Source organism: Neoarius graeffei, chromosome 8, assembly GCF_027579695.1.
Source record: "Neoarius graeffei isolate fNeoGra1 chromosome 8, fNeoGra1.pri, whole genome shotgun sequence".
In the NCBI taxonomy this organism is placed as follows: domain Eukaryota; kingdom Metazoa; phylum Chordata; class Actinopteri; order Siluriformes; family Ariidae; genus Neoarius; species Neoarius graeffei.
Window position 1 is genome coordinate 83,567,991 of NC_083576.1, and position 19,812 is coordinate 83,587,802.

The window sequence follows — 19,812 nt, forward strand, 5'->3', positions numbered from 1 at the left end:
CAGGCATCATATGACAGATCATGTGACACCTTGATTGCACACAGTTGAATCTTACTCAACTAATGATGTGACTTATGAAGTGAATTGGTTGGCCCAGCTCTTATTTAGGGGTTTCATGTGAAAGGGGTGAATACCTATGCAATCTCCAGATTGGGGGGGGTGTTCATCTTATATATTGTTTTTGTCATCATTTAAAACCCTTCAAAAAATCCATTTTAATTCCAGTTTTTAAAGTGCTAGTCTAATGAAAATTACATAATAAAATCCTGGGTTTTGTGTGTGAGATATGCTCAAATAAGTTGTAAAGTTCACCGATAAATAAAAAATTGGTTCAAAAAATAAATTTTTTTTGCATGTGAATTCTGTTCCAAAAATCACTAAAAGCTTGTCCGCCATTATTAGATCACAGCGACTTACAGGTCAGCGGTGCGGCATGTGTGACATCATATGCACCACTGTCTTCTTTTGTGTCCACACAGACATAGTATTCTATATAGTATTCTCTGCACTGGCATGTATTCTTGATATTGATTCTTTTCAAAAAGACAACGAAAGCTCTTCAAATTCATCCTCAATCTTTGGTTGGTTGTCTGAGGACGATTTAGAACCTATTGAGGTATTTCACTCACGTGACCAAGTCATGTGACACTGCCATTTTGGACGGCACGGCTCGAATCAGTTTGAATGCGAGGAAGGTGACAAACGAAAAACATAAAAGAAAAAGGAGCGAGATGCAGAAAACACCTTCACTATCCAGCGACGTAGGGCATTTACAGGGCGAGCAGAGGGAGAGGTATTTGCAAAAATTGAGGTTAGCAGGCTTAGAGAACGACGTTTACCTGCTTCCACCAGGATTGTTCACTGACGTACGGAAGTACACGAAGCCCTCGTCTTTACCTGACTTCGGCCCACATGATCTGTATACCTATGTCGTTAAAAACCCATTGCCATACACAGGTATTGATCTGAAAGCGTATACGAGTTTGGATGCCTACAAATATTTTGTGTCAGGCTGGGTAACATGCCTACATCAGCGGGTCGTCCCTGGAGCCGGTGGTCGCCATCTGATTACAGCTAAGGTTTGTTCACATTTTCATTTACTTTCGGTCCTCAGGATAAACAAAATGTTATTTAATGTCATTGAAATAACTTCTTAGTCTGTTGAGACATGGCCCGTTATAAATTTGCTGTTACCAGGCAATGACCAAGAACTGTATTATTAGGGTCGGTGTAGTTGTAGCAGTGTATTAGCAACTAGCTGTTAGCACTAGCTAATGTCAACAACATAGTAGCTGGTATGATACTGTAGCAATATTTACGTTCAGTCATTTGGATGACTGTTAAAACCTTCCAGTCTCAAGTTTTTCCTTTACTGGATTTACTAGTTTACTGAGCCATCGCGCGCTCTCCGGCCGAGCCGGGAGCCATCGCGCGCTCTCCGGCCGAGCCGGGAGCCATCGCGCGCTCTCCGGCCGAGCCGGGAGCCATTGCGCGCGCGCTCTCCGGCCGAGCCGGGAGCCATCGCGCGCTCTCCGGCCAAGCCGGGAGCCATCGCGCGCTAGCTCAGTAAACTAGTAAATCCAGTAAAGGAAAAACTTGAGACTGAAAGGTTTTAACAGTCATCCAAATGACTGAACGTAAATATTGCTACAGTAACATACCAGCTACCATGTTGTTGACATTAGCTAGCTTGCCGTCCAAAATGGTGGACACCGGGGCGTCACGTGACCCTGTGACGTCAGGTGAAATACCTCAATAGCCATGGAGAGAGAGGCGAAGAAACACACAAGCCAAGTCGCTTGTGAAGAAGAAGACAACTGCTCAAGTGGTTTTCTGCAACCCAGGAAGTTAATACACAGTACAAATTATAGTTTGTTTATTCATTTTTTTTACTGACTTGTTCAACTTTCACAATTATGATAAAAGCAGTGTCTTTTTGTAATTGTCATCTTTGTAACCTCACTTGGTAGGTACAAGACTAAATAATGGCAGTAATAACCCTAACCCCTGACTACGTCATTGCTTGTTTACCGCAATGCATTATGGGCGATACCTGGGGTCAGCTCTGCCATATTGTTTACTTTCACCTTTGTTAAACACTGCATTATTCTGTCTAACTGGTTTCAACTATGCCTAAAGTGAATTGCTGTATGCCTAACTGTGTCTCCACAAGAATGAGAACACCTAATTTGAGCTTTTATCAGCTGCCAGTCGAGCAGAAGAGAAGAAATGGATAAGTTTAATCCTCAATGAAAACCTTTTAACTGAAACGAAATGGACAAGTGTTTGTACCTTACATTTCTCTGATGAGAAAAAGACGTACTTAAACTGTGACCCAGCAATATTTCCATGGTCTGCAGAATGGCCTTCAGTAATAGATGATTATAACAATTGACAATGTTCATTGTCTGAAACTAGCGATATTCCAAAGCCTGTAAAACAAAGAAGCATTCTTCGGCCTTTGCCTCTCAACGTACCGTAGCACTCGTCAGCCGAACAAGCCTGTCAGACCAATAAAACTCCCAAACCACAAAGGGTTCTCTTTCATGTATGTACAATGTTCAGTGTACACTACCATTCAAAAGTTTGGGGTCACCCAGACAATTTTGTGTTTTCCATGAAAAGTCACACTTTTATTTACCACCCTAAGTTGTAAAATGAATAGAAAATATAGTCAAGACATTTTTCTGGCCATTTTGAGCATTTAATCGACCCCACAAATGTGATGCTCCAGAAACTCAGGCTACGTTTACATTAGACCGTATCTGTCTCGTTTTCTTCGCGGATGCACTGTCCGTTTACATTAAACCGCCTGGAAACGCCGGGAAACGGGAATCCGCCAGCGTCCACGTATTCAATCCAGATCGTGTCAGCTCCGGTGCTGTGTAAACATTCAGAATACGCGGATACGCTGTGCTGAGCTCTAGCTGGCGTCTCATTGGACAACGTCACTGTGACATCCACCTTCCTGATTCGCTGGCGTTGGTCATGTGACGCGACTGCTGAAAAACGGCGCGGACTTCCGCCTTGTATCACCTTTCATTAAAGAGTATAAAAGTATGAAAATACTGCAAATACTGATGCAAATGCTGCCCTTTGTGTAGTTATGATTGTCTTTAGGCTTGCCATCCTTCCACTTGCAAGTGGTAAGTGATATGCGCTGGGATCACACACACAGCGGCTCAGTCCCGAATCACAGCTTGTTCACTTCACTCGCGTGCTATGTGAGCTGCGCAAGGCCGGAGTGCGCACCCTCCAGAGGGCACTCCCTGTTCAGGGCGGAGTGATTTGGAGCGCAGGATGCCTGCGGAGCCGAGCGTATCCGTGTATTGGTATTGCTGTGTGCACGCAAATCGTGTATTGGTGTTGCTGTGTGCACACTAATAGTTTTAAAAACGTTAATCTGATGATCCGCTGATACGGTCTAATGTAAACATGGGCTCAATCTGCTCAAAGGAAGGTCAGTTTTATAGCTTCTCTAAAGTGCTAAACTGTTTTCAGCTGTGCTAACATGATTGTACAAGGGTTTTCTAACCATCCATTAGCCTTCTGAGGCAATGAGCAAACACATTGTACCATTAGAACACTGGAGTGATAGTTGCTGGAAATGGGCCTCTATACATCTATGTAGATATTGCACCAAAAACCAGACATTTGCAGCTAGAATAGTCATTTACCACATTAGCAATGTATAGAGTGCATTTCTGATTAGTTTAAAGTGATCTTCATTGAAAAGAACAGTGCTTTTCTTTCAAAAATAAGGGAATTTCAAAGTGACCCCAAACTTTTGAACGGTAGTGTACCTCACTAGCAGCATTTATTGAAGTAAATGCATTTATACTAAACATAACACAACAGATCAGCAGGTTTCCAAAGATTTTTTTTTTTGGTCATGTTTCCTGATATCAAGTTTTATTTAACTAATCACTCATTTATAAATGTTTTGATAAGACATTAAGATTTGATGTTGTTGTACAGTGTGGTAGACTCTGTCAATCTCTAGGTTGTACGAATTCTTGTCACTTATGTCTTACTTTCTCACCTTGATTTGGATTCAGATTTTCCTGCTGTAAACCCTTGACATGTTATCCACCTCTTTAAATCACCAATTTCATTGTTTTCCATGACAGAGCACAGCAAAATTGCTCCTCTCACTTAAAATTAATCTAACATTCGCTATATTGCACAACTACTGACCCCGGCTATCCCCCATAATGCATTGTGATAAAGTGATGATGTAGTTAACTTGCATGGGTGCAAGTTTTCCAGGATGTGCCGGAAGTTCCGGTTTTTTTTTTCGGTTCTGAAAAAGTCATTTTTCCAAATCGTGTAAATCCGTTGAGATTTTTTTTGGGGGGGTGGCTGTCTACGCCGCTCACTGACAAGCTGTCCTGACTAGCCCGTTGTTTCACGGTGTTATACGTGTGATATCATGTTCCACGCACATAGCACATTGTTCGACCAAATCAACACAGCTATTCCAGTGTATATATTGTCAGACCCTCCAGGATTTCGCGATGTTGTGATTTGCAACATCAACACAAATTCAACCAATCCCTGTGAATTCAGGGCGGTGTTGCAATTATATCCAATTACCGCAACTTTCCCGCAACTTTGACCAATCGTTGGCGTTGTCTTGAAGTGACATTGACAAACTACCTTCCGCCTTACTTCCGTGTTTCTGTTTAAGAGCAGCAGCATGTGCGAGTCTCAGGAGAGACTGCCTGCACACAGCACTAGTATTAATAGGGTTTTTTTCTTATATGAAGGCTGAGGCATTTCCTTTTGAATTTGAAGTCCATGTTTACATAGGCTTCAATTCTTTATAGAGTTACTGAAAGTGAGTTATGTTTACATTGAAGCACTGTGTGCGCATTACGGTTTTTTTACAAAATACAAGAAATTAATGGATGCCAAAATTTTGCAAAATGGTATTTTATTTTCCATTGTCTAGGCAGCTTCAGCATCATACTGTGAGGTTCTGTTCAAATGGCTTTTTTTTTCTTCTATGAAGCCTGAGCCATTTATTTTATTAGTTTATAATTATTGTTTAATTTAGTCTTCAGGAGAGACTGCCTGCACACAGTACTAGTATTAATAGTTTTTTTTCTTACATGAAAGCTGAGGCATTTATATTATATTTTAAGGTAACTTCATGTTGTGCTGTGAGGTTCTATGCACTTTAACTTTGAATCAACAGGTGCATTTGGATAAGTAAAGCCTATTTTTCTGTATTTTTGTAGTCCTGTTAATCTTTTATATTGGTAAAATTGTTTATAGGACCATTTCTCAGTGTCTTTGTTCTTTTAATCAATAGTTTTTCAGTAATAACTTAATATTTAACATATCACTCAATTTTAATCACAAAAAGAGAAAATCGCAACAATTTCTCACAACTTTCACTTCCTCCCACAATGTAATCGCAACAAAAACCTAAAAAACACTGCAACTTTCATCGCAATTTTTTGGAAAAACCCACGCAACATCAGACATTTTAGCCCGCAACAATCACAAAAAAGGCCCGCGAAATCCTAGGGGGACTGATATTGTAAAAAAGGTATCACAGCAAAAGCATATTAAAAATGGTTGTTTCAACAATTAAATTAGTAGTTGCTAGATGTTTTGAAATACTGTATCAAGCCTTGTACTTCAAATATTGTTATTTCAGATGAATTGATGAAATCTATTAAACATTTGATGTGAATATGCAAATCAAATAACTATTAATATTATAAATGTTTGCATGAGATTGCATGAGAGACAACCATTTTAATTTTTTTTTCAAGCCCAAAGGGGGGCTCACCCCCCTTTGTAAACACCCCACCATCGTCATCACATCTCTGCAACCATGAAAGATTTTTTTTCAAAATTCCAAAACCTATGATCACTTTACGATGTCCCTTTACAGAGAGCTGATTTTAGGGTGAATTGAAACTGTTTGAAATTTTAAGGTACAACCCCGATTCCAAAAAAGTTGGGACAAAGTACAAATTGTAAATAAAAACGGAATGCAATAATTTACAAATCTCAAAAACTGACATTGTATGCACAATAGAACATAGACAACATATCAAATGTCAAAAGTGAGACATTTTGAAATTTCATGCCAAATATTGGCTCATTTGAAATTTCATGACAGCAACACATCTCAAAAAAGTTGAGACAGGGGCAATAAGAGGCTGGAAAAGTTAAAGGTACAAAAAAGGAACAGCTGGAGGACCAAATTGCAACTCATTAGGTCAATTGGCAATAGGTCATTAACATGACTGGGTATAAAAAGAGCATCTTGGAGTGGCAGCGGCTCTCAGAAGTAAAGATAGGAAGAGGATCACCAATCCCCCTAATTCTGCGCCGACAAATAGTGGAGCAATATCAGAAAGGAGTTCAACAGTGTAAAATTGCAAAGAGTTTGAACATATCATCTACAGTGCATAATATCATCAAAAGATTCAGAGAATCTGGAAGAACCTCTGTGCGTAAGGGTCAAGGCCGGAAAACCATACTGGGTACCCGTGATCTTCGGGCCCTTAGATGGCACTGCATCACATACAGGCATGCTTCTGTATTGGAAATCACAAAATGGGCTCAGGAATATTTCCAGAGAACATTATCTGTGAACACAATTCACCGTGCCATCCGCCGTTGCCAGCTAAAACTCTATAGTTCAAAGAAGAAGCCGTATCTAAACATGATCCAGAAGCGCAGACGTCTTCTCTGGGCCAAGGCTCCTTTAAAATGGACTGTGGCAAAGTGGAAAACTGTTCTGTGGTCAGATGAATCAAAATTTGAAGTTCTTTATGGAAATCAGGGACGCCGTGTCATTCGGACTAAAGAGAAGAAGGATGACCCAAGTTGTTATCAGTGCTCGGTTCAGAAGCCTGCATCTCTGATGGTATGGGGTTGCATTAGTGCATGTGGCATGGGCAGCTTACACATCTGGAAAGACACCATCAATGTTGAAAGGTATATCCAGGTTCTAGAGCAAAATATGCTCCCATCCAGACGATGTCTCTTTCAGGGAAGACCTTGCATTTTCCAACATGACAATGCCAAACCACATACTGCATCAATTACAGCATCATGACTGCGTAGAAGAAGGGTCTGAGTACTGAACTGGCCAGCCTGCAGTCCAGATCTTTCACCCATAGAAAACATTTGGCGCATCATAAAATGGAAGATACGACAAAAAAGACCTAAGACAGTTGAGCAACTAGAATCCTACATTAGACAAGAATGGGTTAACATTCCTATCCCTAAACCTGAGCAACTTGTCTCCTCAGTCCCCAGACGTTTACAGACTGTTGTAAAGAGAAATGGGGATGTCTCACAGTGGTAAACATGGCCTTGTCCCAACTTTTTTGAGATGTGGTGGTGTCATGAAATTTAAAAATCACCTAATTTTTCTCTTTAAATGATACATTTTCTCAGTTTAAACCTTTGATATGTCATCTATGTTCTATTCTGAATAAAATATGGAATTTGGAAACTTCCACATCATTGCATTCCATTTTTATTTACAATTTGTACTTTGTCCCAACTTTTTTGGAATCGGGGTTGTAGTTTTATAAGGTATAATTTCCAGGGGTAATGTCATTTTCCTAAGACTAGCACTTTAATGCGACAAAACAGGAAAAACACCAAAGGGGATGAATACTTTTGCAAGACAATGTATGTACTGATCTTATGCTGATGTGTACATGCAAAGGACACAATCTAGACGAGACTGATATCACCCAAGGCTAAGATAACGTAAAACGGGAGCATGGACAAAATCATCATGACCTAAGGAACAGATATGTATACATTATGAGTTAGCAAAATACAGACCCTTATGCATTATGAGTGAACAAAGACCTTTACTAAAATCACAGTCAATTGATTTGATGTTAACAATTAAATCTTGTATAATAATAATGCAAAAATACAACAGAAAATAATATATTAATAGACAACTGCCAAAAAGGTTTGATGAACTTAAAACGTTGGTTCTATTTCCACTATATTTACATGTGACTCGAGTTTACTGGCAAGTAAACGTTCCGGTAGCTTACTGGTTCTGTTCTAGTATAGTGCTGCTGTAATTACAAAACAATAATAAAACAAATACAGTATAATTTGACAACTTGAAATAATCATGCAATGTCTCCGAGTTCATGCACTTTTGTGTCTTAAATGTAATTGAATGAACAAATGTGTTTCCACACTGTGAGCAGTGATACTGCTCTTCTCTGGTGTGAATGCACAGGTAAACTTGCAGATCACCCTAACAAGTAAAACGCTGTCCACAGTGTCCGGTGTGATGAGGCTTCTATCCTGTGTGAATACACTGATGTTTTTGGAGAAGATTCTGTTGAGTAAAACTCTTTCCACACTGTGAGCAGTGATACGGCTTCTCTCCTGAGTGAATGTGCTGGTGCTGTTTGAAACCATGCTGACGAGTAAAACTCTTTCCACACTGTGAGCAGTGATATGGCTTCTCTCCTGTGTGAATGCGCTGGTGTTGTTGGAGATGACTCTGTCGAGCAAAACTCTTTCCACACTGGGCACAGTGATACGGCTTCTCTCCTGAGTGAATCCGCTGGTGCTGTTGGAGATGAATCTGTTGAGTAAAACTCTTTCCACACTGTGAGCAGTGATATGGTTTCTCTCCTGTATGAATGCGCTGGTGTTGTTGGAGATGACTCTGATGAATAAAACTCTTTCCACACTGTGAGCAGCGATAAGGCTTCTCTCCTTCGTGGATGCGCTGGTGTAGTTGGAGATAACTCTGATGAATAAAACTCTTTCCACACTGTGAGCAGCGATAAGGCTTCTCTCCTTCGTGGATGCGCTGGTGTAGTTGGAGATAACTTTGATGAATAAAACTCTTTCCACACTGTAAGCATTGATGAGGCTTCTCACCTGTGTGAATGCGCTGGTGTTGTTGGAAAGCACATTGACGAGTAAAACTCTTTCCACACTGTGAGCAATGATATGGCTTCTCTCCTGTGTGAATGCGCTTGTGTTGTAGGAGAGCGCTGTGATGAGTAAAACCTGTTCCACACTGTGAGCAGTGATGAGGCTTCTGCCCTGTGTGAATGCGCTGGTGTTCTTGGAGATGACTCTTTTGAGTAAAACTCTTTCCACACTGGGAGCAGTGATGTGGCTTCTCTCCTGTGTGAATGCGCTGGTGTTGTTGGAGAGCACTCTTTTGAGTGAAACTCTTTCCACACTCTGAGCAGTGATATGGCTTCTCTCCCGCATGAATGCGCTGGTGTTGTTGGAGGGCACTCTTTTGAGTAAAAGAATTTCCACATTGTGAGCAGTGATATGGCTTCTCCCCTGGGTAAACTTGTTCATGTTGTTGAGCACTCTGATGACAAAAATTTGTTCCATGTTCTGACCAGTTGTGAATATCCTTTTGGACATCATTGTCAGAAGTGAGAGTATCAGATGATGTTGGCTGACTACTGGAGCCTTTGGAGGGGATCTGAAGATCATGTTTAATATCTTCCGATTTGCATGGTTTCAAATACTCTTCATCCTGGCATCTCTGGATGTTTGTGTCTAGGTAAATTTGGGATGCAGAAGAAAAAGGTCATGTTGTGCAGGAAAAGAATTGCAACACAGAGTTGTTGACTTCTGAACAAGTGAAAGAAAAAATATCAAAGTGAAAATGAAATGTAACGAGATTATAAAATGCAACACCACTACCCCAGTGTCGAGGAATGTTTGAGGTTAAGTAAAATCATTTGGGATTCTCAATGAATGAAGATTTACTAATCTGTAATTCAAATAACCAGCAACACAGAATAAGTGGATCTGGGAATGGATCTGCTTGTCTACAAATTCACATGGATCAGGGTCACCAGCATGGACTATAGAGGGCTGTTGGTGATTTCTGTGATGAACATATCTACTTAAGTGACACTTCAATTGACACAAATCAGACAGTTCATCAAACAGTTGCCACTTCTCTGAAGTTATCTCCTGCCATGAAAACAAGTCGGCCACCAGATGGATGGATTAGCACAGCAAAATAAACAGCACAGAATGAAGTAAAGTGGGACAGGTCAGTATGTGCCATATCAGATTAGAGAAGCTCACAGATCCTGCATCTTACATCATCATAATAATACAGTTCTGCAGTCCTCAAAGGAGCTACTTCAATGCCAAATAATCCTCAACAGCAGCTTTAGCCAGCTTCTGAGGTGCTGAGACCAAACAAACAATTCTGAAAGTCTGAGAGTTAAGATACAGGAGCCTCCATCTTGGAGTATTGGTAGATTCAATAAGGTGCTGGAAAAGCAGCTCAGAGCAGCACTAGCCATAGCCCAATGGATCTGAGTGGCCAAAATGTTTACATTCTTACATACTGATTATACTGTCAAGTTTAATTTGCTTATTAATTTCAATTATACACCAATTTAAAAAAATTAAATACTGTGAAATTTTGCAAAACTGTCAATTCATATTAATAGATTTAATAAAGAAGTAAGCCAACACAAATACATAAATTAAGATGTCTAGGACCAGTCATTTAGTTAAAAGAGAAATGCAAGTCTATTAAAAAAGGGACACGCTGCAATTGTTCAGATGGTGTGCCAGCCAGTTCCATTTGTAACAAGTGACAGATACAGTAAGTGACTGATCCGGACTGTCTCAAGCTGCAACGTACCATATATTCCCTAGTGTGTTGCATACGAGCATTGACGCAGCACTGGGGCTGGCACATTGCTATAGGAGACATTTCAGGCTGAGAGTTCACAAAAAAATAATTAATGAGCCCGAACATAACCAGACTGTCAAAGAGCAAAAACCTGTCCTTCATCTTATCCACTAAGGTTTCTTGATCCCATCCACAAATCATTTTAAGAAAACAGTGCATTTCTTTTTTATAAATAATTTTTCATTCCTTTTTCACTTGATGCTACACTTATTTTTCAAACAATATTTTTGTTTAAAGACAGGACACAATTTTCTTCATGGTCCTCACCAGGAACTGACGTGAAATGCTTGTACAATCTACAGTATTTCAGAAGAACTAGCTTTAAGTTTATTCAGTGTCAAGTGCAATTTGTCAATGGGATGATGTTCTTTTTCCATCATCAGTAATAGTTTACCTTGTGAGTAATGACCTAAAGCACACTGGATGGTCTCGACCTACAACACCCAAGTGAACTTTTGGTTTTTTATGACCCATCATACCTGAATAAACAGCACTTTCCCCTCCAAATCATGGCTGAATTGCCCTTGACCAACTGCTCCCTGGGCACTGTAGCATAGCTGCCCACCGTTCTGGGTATGCGTATGCTCATTGCTCACTTGTGTGCACATGCATGTGTTCACTGCTTCAGGTGGATTAAAGAGGAGGCAGAGGAGGAATTTTACTGTGCCTCAGTGTACATGTGACAAAATAAAAGCTTCTTCTTGGAGGGGATCTTGGGGGTTCCTGACTTCATGAGCACTATGGTCAGACTATACATATTGGTCCTCACACCTGATGGGATGCCAGTGCCTGATCTGGACAAACAGTGACTGTCAGGGTTCCTCCATTGACACACACACTGCCTGGCCAAATAAATAAATAAGTAAATAAATATTTAATTGGACAACCTTTGGCTTTGATTACGGCACACAATCAGTACATTCAAGTAATCAACTAATTTCAATTTATTGGCACATAATGTTGCTGAGCCTAGACGTGATCAACTGAAGCAAACTCAAATCATAACACTGTATATTGGCCATTATGCATTGCTTCATGCACTTCCCTTCTTACCTTGTTGCACCCACCTGGACTCATCAAACCACATGACCTTTTTCGATTGCACCATCTTTATGCTCCCTCGCAAACTGAAGCCTTTTCTTCCATTCGCTTCACTAACAAAGCTTTACTTCTGGCCACACAGCCATGAGGAAATGCTCTTACTTTCATGATTAAACATGGCCATAAGTTCTGCTGTTGATTACAAATTCACCAATACTTTAAATGGTCTCCAATCACAGCCAGTCAAAATATTTTAAGGCTATCATTTCATTTCACAAAGAATAAAACCATGTTCATTAAACATGAAAATGTGTTGCTACGTAATATACAGTGTCTTGCAAAAGTATTCATCCCCCTTGGTGGTTCTCCTGGTCTGTTACATTAAAATGGATTTGGGGGGGGGGGGGGGTTATCACCATTTGATTTACACAACATGCCTACCCTGTTAAATGCGCAAATTTAATTTTTTTTTTTAAATTGTGACAAATTAAGGTTAAAAAACAAAAATCTAAAAAGTGTGCATAAGTATTCACGGCCTTTCGTATGAAACCCATAAATAAGAGCTGGTCCAACAATTAACTTCATAAATCACATAATTGGTTGATTAAGATCCACCTGTGTGCAAAGTGTCACATGATCTGTCATATGATGTCTGTATAAATCAACTTGTTCTGGAAGAACCCTGACTCTGCAACACTACTAAGCAAGCAATATGAAAACCAAGGAGCCTCCAAACAGGTCAGAAACAAAGCTGTGGAGAAGTATAGATCAGGGTTGAGTTATTAAATAAATAAATAAATAAATAAATACATTTTTTTCGCAGTGCGGTTTCCATCAAATCCTGCGCTCTGATTGGCTGGCGAACAGGTCCGTATCCTATGGTACAGACCCCAGTTACGGACCTCTGGCAATTCGCTTGTTCACAACAACAACAAACATAGTAGAATTTTTTGTCAACATTTATCTTTTTTTTATAAGATTTATTTATAAGATTATCAAAAATCTTATAAATTTTTGCCAGCATTTCTCAGGAAAATAGCATTTATTTTACATCATGGACATCAATAATGACAGTCTTCACAGCGAAAGCAAGTTTCACTACCCTGAGGAAGAAGAAATAAAAGAAAACATTTCAGGAGAAAGCTAAAAACCTCTAACTTGCTAATGCCAAGCAAAAACATGGCTGAACCCTGAATGACTCCTATTTGTATAAATAGGGGACTACATAGGCGGCAAAATGTAGTTTTTTTTTTCCTGCCATGGAAGTGCACTTGTATACTGAGGTGGAAGCCATTTCCGTTACAGCCGTGAATGAGGATTCAAAATAGCATTAATTTTACAGCATGGATAGCGATAACGACAGTGTTCACAGTGAAAGCGAGTTTTACTACCCTGAGGAAGAAAAAATAAAAGAAAACATTTCAGGAGAAAGCTAAAAACCTCTAACTTGCTAACGCAAGCAAAAACATGGCTGAATCCTGAATGACTCAATTTTGTTTAAATAGGGGACTACATAGGCGGCAAATTGTAGTTTTTTTTTTTCCTGCCATGGAAGTGCACTTGTATACCGAGGAGGAAGCAATTTACATTAGTCGTGAATGAGGATTCAAAATGGTGGCTTGCCTCGGCTTGGCTCGGTTTTCCCTTTTGGGCGCTCTCGTTTCCTGTTAGAATTTGGTAAAGAAAAAAAATATACATTATTTACCAGCTTGAGGTCGGTCCGTATGGTGAAATACCGTGACCTCGGCCTTGAATACTGATCTCCGCCCAGAAGGCCTCGCTCAGTACTTTCAAGACCTCGGTCATGGTCTTTCACGATACGGACCTCCCAGCTGGTAAATAACATATATATCCCAAACTTTGAATGTCCCACAGAGCACAATTAAATCCAGGATAGCAAAATGGAAAAAATATGGCATGAGAGAAGAATATGGCACCTGACAAGAGAAGGCCGCCCACCAAAACTCACAGACCAGGCAAGGAGGGCATTAATTAGAGAAGCAGCAAAGACGCTAAAGACAACACTGAAGGAGCTGCAAAGATCCACAGTGGAGATGGGAGTATCTGTCCACAGGACCACTTTAAACCGTACACTCCACAGAGTGGGGCATTATGGAAGAGTGGCCAGAAAAAAAGCCATTGCATGAAGACAAAAATAAGAAAACAAGCTTGGAGTTTGCCCAACAGCATGTGGCAGACTCCCTAAACACATGGAAGAAGATTCTCTTGTCAGATGGCACTAAAATTAAACTTTTTGGCTATCATGGGAAACGCCATGTGTGGCGCAAACCCAACACTTCCCATCACCCTGAGAATCATGCTGTGGGGATGTTTTTCATCTGCAGTGACAGAAAAGCTGGTCAGGATTGAAGGAAAAATGGATGGCACTAAATACAGGGCAATCCTGGAGAAAAACCTGTTTGAGTCAGCCAGAGGATTGAGACTAGGACAAGGTTCAAATTCCAACAGGACAATGACCCTAAACATGCTGCTAAAGCTACACTGGAGTGGTTTCAAGGGAAACATTTAAATGTTTTGGAATGGACTAATCAAAGCCCAGACCTCAATCCAATTGAGAATCTGTGGCATATCTTGAAGACTGCTGTACACCAACGCAACCCATATAACTTGAAGGAGCTGGAGCAGTTTTGCCCTGAGGAATGGGAAAAAATCCCAGTGGCCAGATGTGTTCAGCTACTAGAGACATACCCCAAGAAACTTGCTGCTGTAATTGCAGCAAAATATGGCTCTACAAAGTATTGACTTTGGGGGTGAATACCTATACACAGTCCAGATTTCTTTTTTTTTTTCATTGTAATTGTTTGTCACAAATTTTATACAAGCAAACAAATAAAATAATTTGCACCTTTAAAGTGATAGGCATATTGTGTAAATCAAATGGTGGTAACACCCCATAAATACATTTTACTTCCAGCTTGGAACACAACAAAACAGTAAAAACACCAAGGGGGATGAATACTTTTGCAAGACACTGTTTTTACAGCATCCTTAGTAAATGCTTGGTCATGGTCACAGTTGATTTAAATTAGGCGACGTGTTTGTTCTGTATTTTGGGAAAGAGAACCAAGTGGCCAACTACTATGTTTGGAAATCGCAGGCAGGTACAAACAAAAATAATAAGAATTTGGGGAGAGAGGAAAAAAAACAACAACACCAATTCACCACACCACTCATTTCCGTATTTGAGCATGCTGACACTTCTGCCATTTCTAGAGCTACACATTTTTCCAGTAAACTAGAATACACTCATGCCAGTCCACTGCCGGGCATCATGCACCCACGCATGAACAAACTCATTCACACCTAGTGGCAATTCAAGCATAGCCTATTTGCCCATATCTGAAGGAAACCAGTGGACCCAGAGAAAATCTACACAAACACGGGGAGAACATGCAAATCTCAACAGAGACAATAACCTGAGCTCAGGATCAAATCCACAATCCTAGAGCTATGAGGCTATGAAAATGCACCACCAGTATTCCCCTAAACCTGTATACACATATTTGGACACCTGAACATCACATCCATAAATGCTTGTTGAGCATGTCCAGAGTCAGTCCTCTTTGAGAGGAGTTCAAGGACCTGCACAAGCCCTGACATCCATGGAGCTGGAAACCAGTGTTGTTCTGGAGCAAATGTAGGGATAACTATTTAAATATATGTATTTAAAGAAAAAAAATTATTTAGTTTTCCTTACTCCTAGGTATGATATTAAACTCTCTATAAATATAAAAACGACGCAAGTTAATTTAGTCGTGATTTGGTGATTAAATTATCTGAAACAGAGGTTCCATCTCAAAATAACCCACTATTGTACTTTCAGTGCACTAGATACTGTGTCAGGTAGAATAATCAGTGAGAGTGTTACTGAGCTCCTGATCTCGTACAGAGGTAGTCTTTATTGTCAAGATCTTCCTCTTTAATTGAGAGAACTTCAGGTGCGTTCTCAAAGTTGTTTCCATGGTTGTAGATGTTCAACTCCAGTGTCTCTTCTTTCTTCACACAAATTCCTGACACTTCAGATGTCCCTCCATCTGAAAACTCGATTTTCACGTCTTCATACAGCTAAAGAGCAAACAAGAATAACACTTATTCAGAAAATACTTCAGATTTCCTTTTTCATTACGCTACGGTCACACTACAGCTCGCAATGCTTTGCAATGGGTTATCGATTAAAATGAGGCGTTTTGGTGGCAATGCTTGACAAGGTACATGTGAGCTAAAAGTTGTGGTCACACAGCAGGCGAACACTTGACCGTCACAGCTTCACGCACTTGAGTCTGGTGCAGTTTGTGCGGCTATGCACTCTCACGGAGTGCGTTTTGCGCGATCATGGGACCCAGTCATTATGGGAAACACCTGATACTGATTTGAGTTCAAATCAGGATGCACATATAAGGATGGTGTATTCACAGAGACTTTGCGAAGTATCATCATCATCACATTTGTTTCTAGCCATGATTATGACTCTGGTTAAATACTCTGCTTTGTGTTTTGCTTTTGATTTCATTTGTGTTTTGTTACTCTGGCCTTGCCTCACATTTTCTTTTTGCAAGTATCACACCTGTTAATAAACATTCTTCCTACACTTAGATCTGCTAACGTTGCATACTTGACAAAATATTAAACAAAGCCTCTGGGGAAATGGTGTCATATGCGCGTGCCGATTGCGCTCAAATCAGCATCAGGCGTTTTCCATAATAACTGGGTTCCAAGAGCGTGCACAACGCGCTCCGAACAATACCCAAATGTAAATGCACTTTTTAAATCTCGGGGAAGATTGGGCTATGCCAAGCCGCTCTGCTGATGAGTCTCCTGCGAGCGTCGTGGACGTGGATTCAAGACAAATACATCTCAAGAGGCTCAAAGAAGGTTCCCCGAGCTTCAGGAAGTATTCCCAAACCCACCTGCGAGTATTCGCTACTTAGTTTGTCAGCGAAAACCTCGCCACCAAATTTTAATGCAGGCACTGGCATTTTTCACAACGCTGTTGGTCACTCACAAGACAGGGACACCAAAAAACAACTCGCGAAACTCTGACATTTGCCTTGCATCACAAGATTGGTGGCGATGCTACTAATTTCTCATCGCCAAGTATTTGCAAACCCATCGCAAGCTGTAGTGTGAGAAGGGCCTTCGGTATTATTAGGTTTTGGGTGATTAGCAGGACAGCTTGTAGGCTGGCAGAGAAACAAGGCAGCAAAATACAAAGACTGGTCAAGCGTTAAAGTGCATATTCTGGACCAATTTCATTTTTTTTATATGAAAGTATGTCCCTTTACACACTCATCCAGAAGGGTAATTTTGCACAAGGCCATCTGTCTACAGCAGGAAAAAATAAAATAACAAAACACGTCTGGAAAAATCCCAAGGGCGTCTGGAGCCATATTGATCCAGATTCGTGACATCAAGTGAGGATCCGCCAGCAGGCTGAGAGACAAACACAGGAACACCTAATTTAGAGTATAGTCTCTCTTATTTCTTACCCTGGCAACAGTCAACTTATGAACTGCCGATTTTCTTGGTCTTTTTCTCGGCTCTGCTTGGTCCTCGGCTTCAAGGGCCTCAGTGGATGCGGCACTTCGCCTTCTGTCGGGGAGATGAACACGGCTGGCTCCTTTGGTGACGCTGACACAAATGAAGACGGTGTTGCTTTGGGCATTCTAACAGATGGAACTGCCTCTTTTTTCAGATCAAGTTGCTTCTTGAAGCCCATTTCCCACTGCAAATAGTTCTCAAAGTCATCGGGCTTTATGAAGCGAACCCCGCATATGATGCTGTGGTCTGCTGCATGTTCCCAGTTTTTCCGGGTGCCTCGCACGAAGTGCTCCCATTTCTCTCTCATTGTCCAGTCTTTTGGAAAACGATGAGTACTAATCCCATCAAGATTGGTGTTGCTACACCCTCCTATGATACATCTGTTAACCATTTTAATAATTACCCGATAACGTTGAAGAAATTTGCAGAAAACCACCAGGTCGTTTTCTCATAAACAAAGCAGCGCTGACGTAGGATTCAGAAGGAGGCGTCCCGCACGTGACGTCACGAAAATCAATGTTTGCCGGGAAATCCAAATGCCAAGTTTTTTCAGAGGCGGACCAATTCGCCTCAAATGGCTTGATTTCAACTGAATTTTTCTGGTATTGCACAACGTAAAAAAAATTGCAGAGAATGCAACAGATATTTGACCAAAGTTTAATATACAATAGGAGAATTACATTGATCTTGCTCCTGAATTTACCCGTGATATGCACTTTAACCTCATTCTTGAGCTTTACCTGTGAGGGATCAGGAGCCTGAGAGGTCCTGGAGGAGCACTGTCTGTCTCCTGCTGAACTCATTATAACAGCTCTAAACAAAGATAATATCATTAACACCTTTGATATTTCCATAAAAATAAAAACTAGAGGATTATGTAAAGCTGCTCATGAAGATTTAAAAATAATTCATGTTGAGGTTGATTGTTAAAAAGCTAAACAAAAACATAAAACTACAAAAAAAACTAGGTGAAGTAAATTTATACGAATTGTTTTTTTATCTTGATTAGTGCAAACTGCTCGTAAAAAGTGACTTTGAACAAGTTAAAATTATTTCAATACTTTAAACACAAAAATAAGCAGGTTATGCTCACTAAAACACATCACAAAGGCCGAATTCCAAATCTCTCCTTACTGGATAAATAGTGCACTACATAGGGAGCACACAGCATTCCATCATACTGAATGTAGTGCACTTGAACAATGGACACCCATTTGGGATTCGGCCTCACAGCTTTATTTTCGCTTACCTCAGGGTTTAAAGCGCAACGGACATTCAAACAAAGGCAAAACAATGCATTTGTATTTTTAATTGCATTAGATATAACCTACACAAGACATTTTATTAAAAATATTTAACGTAATGATGACTGGCGCTGTTATCTTAAGCTGTTCCCGCAAGAAACAGGCAACGGTTTTTCTTCTCCAATGTTTTCTGGCAGTTGGAGCAGAAGTTCTTGGGCGCTTTACCGCCACCATCTGGTCTGGAGGGGCATAGTAAATACTAACTAAAATAAGCTCCCGGCCGTATATCGTGAGAGCCAACCTGATAACCTCAGAATATGGAGGAAAGGCTCACCCGAATTCTAGCAAATTTTTATCTAGCTCATGAAAAAAAAAATCATCATAAGATAAAACTTTCATCCAAACCGGTCTTTTTCACTTGGGTCATGGATGACTGGCTGGGCTTTCCTTTCACTTTATCAATCTGACAGCTTGGAACGTAGCCCAGGCCTGATCATTCTGTTGCCACTATTATGTTATTTACCAGCTGGGAGGTCCGTATCGTGAAATACCGTGACTGACGTCTTGAAAGTACTGACCAAGGCCCTCTGGGCCGAGGTCAGTATTCAAGGCCGAGCTCAAGGTATTTCACCATACGGACCGACCTTAAGCTGGTAAATAATATATTTATTTTTTCTTTACCAAATTCTAACAGAAAATGAGAGCACCCGAAAGGGAAAACCGAGCCGAGCCGCCGTTTTGAATCCTCATTCACGGCTGTAATGCAAATTGCTTCCTCCTCGGTATACAAGTGCACTTCCATGGCAGGAAAAAAAACCCTACATTTTGCTGACTATGTAGTCCTCTATTTATACAAAATTGAGTCAGTCATTCAGGATTCAGCCATGTTTTTGCTCAGTGTTGGCAGCAGATACAGGTTTTTAGCTTTCTCCTGAAATGTTTTCTTTTATTTCTTCTTCCTCAGGGTAGTAAAACTCGCTTTCGCTCTGAAGACTGTCATCGCTATCCATGCTGCAAAATTAATGTTATTCTCCTAAGAAATGCAAAAATAAATGTTGACAAAATTGCTACTATGTTTGTTGTTGTTGTGAACGAGCGAGTTGCCAGAGGTCCGTAACTGGGGTCCGTATTGTAGGATACGGACCCACTCACCACCCAATCAGAGCGCAGGATTTGGAAACCAGACTGCGAAAAAAAAAAACCCCTGATATTTCCAAAAATGACTAACAAGCTGAAGAAGGGGACTGCACATAAGTCAAA

The 19,812-nt window shown here is 40.5% G+C and overlaps 1 pseudogene; it reads right to left on the reverse strand.

Annotated features, from left to right (window-relative positions):
- Positions 1-7,836: 7,836 nt before the first annotated feature.
- Positions 7,837-18,763, reverse strand: LOC132890971 (zinc finger protein 883-like; annotated as a pseudogene).
- Between the last annotated feature and the right edge of the window lie 1,049 nt (positions 18,764-19,812).